The 9,070-nt window shown below is 49.0% G+C and overlaps 1 long non-coding RNA gene across 1 annotated transcript; it reads left to right on the top strand.

The window, feature by feature from the left end:
* The first annotated feature begins 2,768 nt into the window (after positions 1-2,768).
* LOC148056125 (uncharacterized) lies at positions 2,769-6,942 on the top strand. Its single transcript, XR_015703896.1, has 3 exons — positions 2,769-3,066; positions 3,245-3,309; positions 3,887-6,942. It is a non-coding gene; the product is annotated as an uncharacterized LOC148056125 (long non-coding RNA).
* Positions 6,943-9,070: the final 2,128 nt, after the last annotated feature.

The following is a 9,070-nucleotide window of genomic DNA, read 5'->3' as shown; positions in this document are numbered from 1 at the left end:
AACTTATTTTGTGGTATCCTGCGAGTTCGGTATAAAAAACACATAGTCTGATTTTACAGCCATTGTACTAAAATGACAGATTTAAAAAACAATGGTAGAAAGTACCCTCTCTGCTTGAATGGCAAATGTACTGAGAACAGATGCATGCCATGAGCTACTGTTGTCGTGCTTTCTCCATGGGCTCCAGGTGTATTTTCAGCATTTGCTCTATTATGTTATATAAATACAGGTTGAGGAAAGGGAGCCGCACATCACCTTTGAGTATCATTGCTAATAACGGGTTAGATTCCCCTTTTCATTTTGCAGACCCATCTACCTCTTGGAAGGAGCCTGTGTGTAGGGGAGAATCCTTTGCTAAGGGAAATTATAGTCAGAACCACTGTTAGAGGACTGTCAAAACCAATGAGGCCTCAATTCTGCCACGTGGTGTCATCGGTCCAAGGGCTGGCATGGAAAGAGACCATCTCTGAACAAATGCTTGTGGAGGCAAGGCTGAAATTTTGGCCCAGCAGGTCCGAAAAAAGCACATGCCTCTATCCGGACTCCTCTAGCAGATCACAGCATCACAGCTCTCCTGCCTAATGTGAGCCCAGCCATCACAGAGCCGAAACCTGCGTGCGTGCCTGTGTACACCCCCCCACACCCCATCCATTCTGCAATGAGGATCTGCACCAAGGAGCAGGAGCAAGCCCTGCACCCACATAAAATGATATTCTAACACCAGAAGAAAAAATCGACATTATAGGCCAGCTGGCATGAGGCAGGATGGGAAAGCAAGAGCAACTGCCAGTTCTCTGATGCACTGCAGCGTTCAATTGTGTCAGCCGCTGCGCTGCTAATGTGGGTCTGTGGCTCTTCTGCTCCAAAAAGAACAAGCAGCACCAAGCATTGCAGGTAAAGATGCTGTCAAACTACAAATTTCCAAGAAAGTCACTCTTTCAGGGAGTTAAAACATACAGGCATTGCAAAAACATGCATGGGGAAATTTAGCCTAGTCAAATGGAGATAGAGGCTGTGGATTTACTGTTTCCCTCTTCCTCCACCAGCTCCCTGGTAGCAGAGGGTGCGTGTTCAGGCAGCAGAAGGTGCTGGTGCTTCCACGGAGGTGCAGCAGTGGGGAAGGCGGAGGGAAGAGGCACACGCGCCCGTGCAGAAGTCATAAATAGGAGCCCCGCTGGCAGCAGCAATGAGGCATGGAGATAGCAGCCAAACACAAGGTTACCATGAAATCCCACAGGGACAATTGATGTTGGCGCTTGCCTGCGGGAGAGGGAACATCACCGGTGCCTGGAGCTGCCGGAGTCATGGGCTCCGACCCGGCCGGGGAAGATCAGCCAACTAATCTATCACCAGCAGAAGTGCTGCAGCCACACAGCTGGGTGAATAAGCAACACGGGACTCTTGTAACTCGGAAGCACCTGGACGTATGGCACTGGCCGAGGTGCAGCGATGTGCCCAGCACACAGGGCTCGTTATCAGACCAAGGCTAATTCAGCCTCGTGGCTTTGCTCAGCCAGGCGCAAGTGTGGAGGTGGAGGAACAAACCAGCAGCGAGGCTCCGAAGCCGGGCCCGGGGACGGCTGGCTTGGCTCCCGCCACGACGCGCGGCGTATCACGCAGGGCTGACGCCACACGTGTACCTCGGCTGCCGGCTCCCACTGCGAGAGGCTATTCTGGGAGCTGGAACAAAAGAGGGTATCCTCTTGCAACCCAAATAAATACCTCTGCAGTTGTTCATGAAGGTTTTCCAGCTGGGGAAAGGTTATGTTGTCCCTGCACCTGCTATGGTATCCCCAAAATATGGAAAGAATTTTTTGGGTGTCACCAGTGAATTTGCTACCTGGCAGAGCCATCACACGTGAATGAAATCCTTGAGAACCGATTGAGCTTTACAGACCGATCTATGCAGCAACAGCGTCCGTGCAACCTGCCCCCAAACCTGCTGCTTCATGCAGTTTTTTATGGTTAAAGTAGATTTATGGTTAAAGTAGGAGTGCCCTGTCTCTGGGAAAATTTGGGGTTATTTGGTAAAGAGGAACGAGGAAAGGGTCTGAGAGCATAACAGAGCACGTTTCAGAACATACTGCAGTGGCTTTGGCGTGGGTCTGTGCTGAGTGTGTGTTTCTGGGAACGAGGCATCGCAGCCAGAAAACCACCTCTTTCTCGCATTTCCACGAATTCCAGATGCTTTGGCAGCTCACCTCTGGCCTGGGAACAGGCAGCCGGGAGGGGAAATACATTGGGCTGGTTTCTGCCCAGGGCTCCCTTCAGCAGCTTTGGGGTTTTCATTTTTCAGACTCACCCGGAGCTGCGGTGCACAAGCACTGCCTATTAAAACAGGTGGCTCCTTAAAAGACAGGCCTGTGCGACAAAGTTAATGCCGTGGTTGTTAAGAAGAATAAAGTATTGATTTGCCTGTGTTTTTTAAATGACTTGAAACCGTGATATGATTCTCCCTTAAAGCAAAAATCCAGCCTGTATTTCATCATTACAGAAGGAGGGAGAGAGAGAGATTCCTGCAGAGATTATTGTATTTGTGAGACTGGGTTTTTTTTCCTCTCTGCACATGAACAGCCCATGTGAGACTAAGTACTTTCCATGTGACTAACTCATTCCCATGCTTGCTGTGTAACAGGGCATTTAAAGCATCAACAGGCAAGGTCAGAGCCTGTTTGTTGATGCTAATGTGAGAACAAACGTTGCAGAAAAAATTAGGATTATAAAAGCGTGTGTGTGTTGCCCCCAAGTCTGTTCCCTTCTGGGGAAGAGCCGGGGTTTGCCGGGGCCTCTCCTCTCCATCCCTCCGTGCTCTCCGGCGGCTGAGATGGACGGGAGCCCCACCGGAGCTGGAGGGAAGGGGAAGGAGCCGAGTCAGGCGCCGACGTGGTGCGTGGAGGCACGGGACGGCCCAGCCGCCGAGGTGGCGCGGGGTGCCAGCCCCGGGAGAGCCTCCTGCTTCCCGGCACGGCTCCGATGTGTCCTGCTCCGCTGACGCAGGGTGGTGCCTGCAGGCAGCAGGGAGCTTCTCGAGCTGTCACCTTCGTATTGACTGGTGTGATTATTTAGGTTTGTATGGTTTGGTGTTTGTTAGGCCTGCCCTTTCTCCATCCAGCTGTGCTTGGGACAGCCGCTCTGCCCAGGCGGGAGCTGAGCAAGCCCCCGTTGATAAAAGCAGATGATGAACTGGTTAATGTCCTGTCTCAAACTGAGATCTGAACACATCTTAATTTGTTTTTTTTTTTAGGTTTCCCGTGTTCATAATGGTGGTTGAAAGAGCAGAGGGATCACGTTAGCACATGTATTTTAGAGGTATGAACCTTTTGAGGAGGCATTACATTTTTCACCTGAACTATAGCCATTTCCGTAGGAAATCTTGTTTGACTACAAAAGCAGAAAAGTCAGAGCAATCCCCCAGAGGTGGATCTATCAGCAATTTATACAGTTCCTTGCCTCAGACAGGAGGGAGATGTCTCAAAGCTTGGGTCGATCACCAGCCCCTGCCACATCTATATCCCGTGCTGCTTCGCAGCCGCAAGAAAGCCTGGTCAGTCCAGCCTCGATTGCCAGCCTCTCCCTGCCGCGCGGGGAGATCTGCTGTCAGCCGCGCCGAGGTGGGCGAGCTCTGAGGCTTCACGTGCTGGCGAGAGCCAGATCTGAAGGATGAAGTCCCGTCCCCCGTGGGGCCGGCGGAGCGAGGGCAGAGCGTAGCGTGCCCAGCCCCGCTGCCCTCCGAACCCGACGGGGAGGGCGATGCTGCCGCAGGCGCCCACTCACTTCTTGGCTTTATGTCTAACGTATCCACATTACTGCTGCAACACCATTAAACACCTTTTTTTTTTCTTTAAATGACTGCTGGAACATCTTTTTGATCTTTTTCTAACCTTAGAACTGTACAGAAAGTGACAGCACAGTAACTATTTGCAGCTCTTCTGGATGTTTATCACTGACACGGCAGAGACGACTGTGGGCTGCTGCGACTTCGGCGGCCCTGGGGAGAAGTCCTGACATCTCCAGTTCTGGAGGACAAATGTGTGAATGGGCAGAAAGCAGGGAGAGACGAGCATTTATCGATCCACTGCTGGAAGTATAAAGGGGCTTTACAGCATTACTGTCGGCTGATTGTGCTGATTAAAACAAAGTAAAATGAAGAGGAACCGATCAGATATCCCCTAGCAAGAAGTGATGGAGGCGTTCAAAGCTCACATCACATAGATCCTGGTCTGCAGCATTTCTAATGTTTGGTTAATCACTGGCGTAAGCTTGTAATTAACACTAATGAGATGTAGCACAGAAATCCTTGAAAACTGTTCAAATCAAGTTTCAGCTTCTTTCTGATCCATGATTTACACTGGAAGCAAAACCAGGTTTCTCTCCAGCTCCTGGCGGTGCGCAGTCGCTCCTCAACACGCTCAGGCTGTCATGCAGCAGCAGCTGCATTTTGCTGCAGAGGCAGCACCGTAGGAACCGTGCTATTGCCATTCAAATAGACGGGAATGGAGAGTTACCCAGGCTTCAAAGTCACCGAGCCACTAGCTTAGGTGCCAAATACTTCTTGGTTTTGCCAACCAATTCAATCATTGGGCTAAAGGTCAGGAAATAATTTTCCTCTGACTTTACAATTCCTTAGCCACTTTCTTCCGTCTCAGTGCATCTAAAATCCTGGGAATAGAGAACTAGCTCCCTTTAGCCTCTTGTGCGTTTGACTCTCTGTAATTCCTACAAAAACACGTTAAACCTGAATGAGTCTCCGCAGCCCGAACTGGCACTGACCAGCCTGACTGCCATCTCCTTTGCTTTTGTTCTGCTGGAGGATCAGCTATGTAGCTGTACAGAAAACCCGTGGGCTCGGTTTATTTGCAGCACGTTTTCTGCTCTTTACAAGCATATTGGAAGTGATTTGTGTCTTTTAGCTTGGGGAGTAAAACTGAAGCCACCGAGGGGTTAAAATCCAGGCTAGAGAAGGAACTGGATGTGAAATTAAGAAATGCTAACTCTGTCACCCTTGAACACAGTGGCTGCAGTGAGGGAAAGGTGAAGTTATTTGGCAAGCAAAGAGCAAAATGAATGGCAGTTGAAAGGCAGCATTTTGATAGGCATTAATTATTAAACTGTAATTAGCACAAGGATGCAGTGATCTGTTCAAATCCCAGCTAAGCAAACAGGTAGAGGTTAAAGACAAAGGTAACTGCGGAGTTGCCAACCTTGCGGCTGCAGATGCTGAGGAGGCGCCGCGCAGGCTGCGCGCCCACGTGCTGATCCCCCGTCTTTTAAGGCACGACGCTTCGGACCGCGTCTTTTGGAGAAGCGCAGTGGTCCCTTGTTGTGCCCAAGTCAGGCGAGGCGTCCTGGCCAGCCCGGAGAGCCCGGAGGAGGCTGGGGACCGGGTGCGCAGCCAGTGGGCAGCCGGAGCTGCGGGGCAGGGCTCGGTGGGGAACCCGGGGCTGGCCAGGCTGGAGCGCGGCTCAGCCCAGGGCCCAGGGCTGGGTGCTGAGGTTGAACTGGGCCTGGACCTCGGTGGGCACTGGAGGGGGTGCAGGGCAGGGGTACGGCTGGGGCGAGGGGACCGAGGGCTCGCCGAGATGCTCAACCCGGAGGGTGCTGCAGCAGGAAAACACCACCTACAGCCGAGGAGCCGCTGCAAATCAGGAGAACAAGGTTTAAAACCATTTCCTCCAGTATAATGGCAGTTTCAATCATGTTTATCCACCATTAGTGAGACATTTGAAAAACCTGAGCCTGTTAGTAGCAAACCAAGGTTAAAAATATTGTGCTATTGAAAAGTGTCACGTTCCCTCTCCTACAAAGCTATTCTCAAAACTACCCAAGGGCTGGGTGAGACCTGGAAACTTTTCTCTTTGCCTTGAGGGTGTAGTCAACTTGTCACTGAATCTAAAAATAGTCTTCAGAGTATTGATTAACCCGTCTGAAGGAAGCGACAATGCATTAGAGAGAAGAAAATGAAACCAGGCAAAGCTTTAGAGTGTATTTGACAGCAAGATCTGGGTTAGGAGTAGCAGAACATCTTTTATTACGAGTGAGTGACTGCTGCTTTGCCCAGACACTATATTCTTATTCATTCTCAGCCAGCAGCACTATACCTATAGAAGTCCACTCAGCATGGGAGGAAGACCCTTCTCCCAGGATGGTCATTTATCTATTCAATCATTTGCTCCTGACTAATTTTTTACTTGCGTCCTTTTCTTTTTTTAAACACAGGATGATTCTCCAGTATGTAGTCTGGAGTTTTAGAGTTCGCTTAATAATCTCTTGGTTATTTGTGTAGATTTAAGCATATAAAATTTATAAGGATTATTACCAAGAAAAGTAAGTCTCTCTCCCCCCTCCTCTCTCACTGAGGGAGCAGATCCAGCCACAGACACAAAAAAAACCCAAAATAAAACACAAAAAAAAGTACTATGAAAACCTGTGAGCACACTCAAATCCCAGGGAGAAAAACCATGGTGGTGCTTAAAAATAGAAGAAGTAGGATCTTCTTTCCACAAGATTTTATTATCTTCTTGCCTCAAGATTTTACATGAGATCATTAATTGACTCTATCTAAATTTGAGAGCTAACAAAGGTCAAACTACTACTCTTAATATCACAGTTTTGTTGGAGATCAAAGCAAGTATACGACTGTATGGAGCATGCAAAAGTGCAGCGTCAAGTGTGGATTCCTTTGCAAACATTCTTCTGTTACCAGGAGAAACCCAATTACAATAGGCAGAGATACCTATAATCACATCAGCTTTGTGAGAGCTCTTCCTCCCGTGCCTTGGTATCTCGCAATAAACCAACAGCGTCTGTAAACACCACATGATGGCTGATCTCTGTTATTATGACCTTTCTCATGGTGAGTAATCTCATCTGCCCTCACAAGTGAAGATAATTGCTAGATTAGATTAGTGTTCGCATATTATATTGCATGGATTTTTTTTCCAGTCCTATGGGTGCAGTAGGAGTGACTGGGAAAAGCTCTAGCCAAGATCTGCTGGGAGGGAGAGGAAAGGGATGGACGGCTCCAGAGACCGTCAAGGCTGCAGTAAAGGGTAAATACAGTCATCGGCGAGGTGGAGGTTTAACTCCTTATCTTAAGACATCTTCACATGCTTTACTGAGCCAGGCGACTTCAACTGAAGCCGTCTGTCTGAAAGGTCAATAAGCAAAATGCAGGGTCTGGAGAAAGAAAAAGTTCACGAGGGGGAAACAATTCTGAAAAGTCTAAAACCAAGCCAATCCCGCTCTGCCAGAACAGGCCTATGACACGAAGGAAACAATGGAGTACCTGGAGCTCTTTCAAATCCAGCCAGGATCAGTAATGACCAAACCAGCCTTCGGAAAGCTGCCTCTGCAGGGGCCCTGAGCAGAGAAAGCACAGCCAGGGCACCAACTGGCTTCTTGGCCAAGCCAAAAAAATTCCTAGCATGGAGGCTTTTTCAAAAGCCAAACTCAGCTTTCTTTAGAGACACACTGAGCGACCACCAGCCAGTGACCACTTGGCTACCGCCAAAGCAGGTCGGGCTCGCTGGGTAGGTCTGCTATAGGAAACAAATCTTTTCAGCACAAGCCCAAGCCTGCATTCAAATCTAAATTCAGTCTATCCAGAAAGTTGGGATGCAAGTCTCTGCTTAAGCAAATGGTTTTGAAATTGCACAAGGAAAAGTCTGCCACCCATTAGCGTGAATCCCTGCCAGCACGGAGAGAGGTTCCCAGTATGCTCCTGCCCACTCCATCATCACCAGCCCTTGCACTGGTGACACATGGCCAAGGAGGCAGACAGACCGACTGTGGAGTCCTTCCTAAGTCGCAAAATATTACATACTACCAACGTAGGCTGCTTGTGCTCTTGGTAAGGGCTGTCCTGGATAAACCAGATAGCCTTTCTGTGAGACACCAGGTGTTTCTGCTGATGGAAGTTGGAACAGATGCTACATGATTTTAGCTCGGAAGATGTGTATTTCCTCTGCCTGACTGATACGGTACTTTAAACGTGCCCAGGTATTGGGAGATAAGCAAAGCAAAATAGATCCTTACTCCAGTTTGTTCTTTTCATTTAGAAATTGCTCATCATTTAATTCTGGAGGAAAAAACTGCTGGACATAAAGGAGACCCAGCAAATTCCTAAATGCAGCATCTTTGAGGAGAACAAATACCTTTGCAATATCATGAAGAGTGGTCTAGCGGATGAAATGTTTGCTGTGGAGGGATTCATGCAAGCTCTCTGCTAACAGGGCCCATTGCAAGCGTCCTCTGCAGTGACTGTGGTGTGAAGGCAACAAACCACCTAGCGCTGTTTTGACAGTGAATGGTAACTAATTAATACAAATTGTATAATTCTGTCTTTCCTGTTTTTTAGGAACCCATCCCTGGATCACAACTGTAGCAGCAGCAAACAAATAGGCCCTCATGGACTTCTGGAGAGCATTCGTATCTTCATTTTACAATGGGGGAGATTGAGGCACCAAGACTCGGGCTGACGCTAATCAATGGTGAAAAGATCTTTGGATCTCAGTGCAGCCAAGGTTTATCCTTGGGAGATTTACATGACCTTCCCAAAGCCTTAACAGAGTGAACCTGTGACCACGAGAAAGCTGTAGCCACAAGATCAGCAGCATCACATCAGATCACCCCTGCTTTCCCTCTGAGGATATTAGCTTCCTCCAAAGCAAAACGCTGAAAATGCAAAGACGCCTAATCCAAAACATGTGCCCGCAAGCCTGACAGGGAAAACAACCTTTCCCTCTGCTTATTTGGTTTCTTTTTTTCACATGCACTGGGAGCATCCCACCAGGCGGTGTGGTAACGACGACGGGAAAAACGCAAAGCCTGCGCCTGCCGCCAGCGTTCACGCAGCAGTCCGAGGCGCCTCGCAGGCTGCCACCGCACCCTCCCGCCCGCACCGGCCTGGTTTCGTGGCACACGAGAACGACGAGGGGCATTTCCCCGGCAGCCCGTGCCACGGCTCTGCTTTGCTTTCTGAAAGACCATTTCAGGGGGGCAAATCCTAAACTTCTGCTGCAAGTTTAATAGAGTTTGTGAAGTCTTTGAAACAGGCAGAGTTAAAAAAGTA

This window comes from Nipponia nippon, unplaced genomic scaffold, assembly GCF_047370975.1.
Source record: "Nipponia nippon isolate SJK-2023a ecotype South Korea unplaced genomic scaffold, ASM4737097v1 scaffold_17, whole genome shotgun sequence".
NCBI classification, from domain to species: domain Eukaryota; kingdom Metazoa; phylum Chordata; class Aves; order Pelecaniformes; family Threskiornithidae; genus Nipponia; species Nipponia nippon.
Note: the sequence above shows the minus strand (reverse complement) of the source record. Positions and strands in the feature narration are given on the sequence as shown.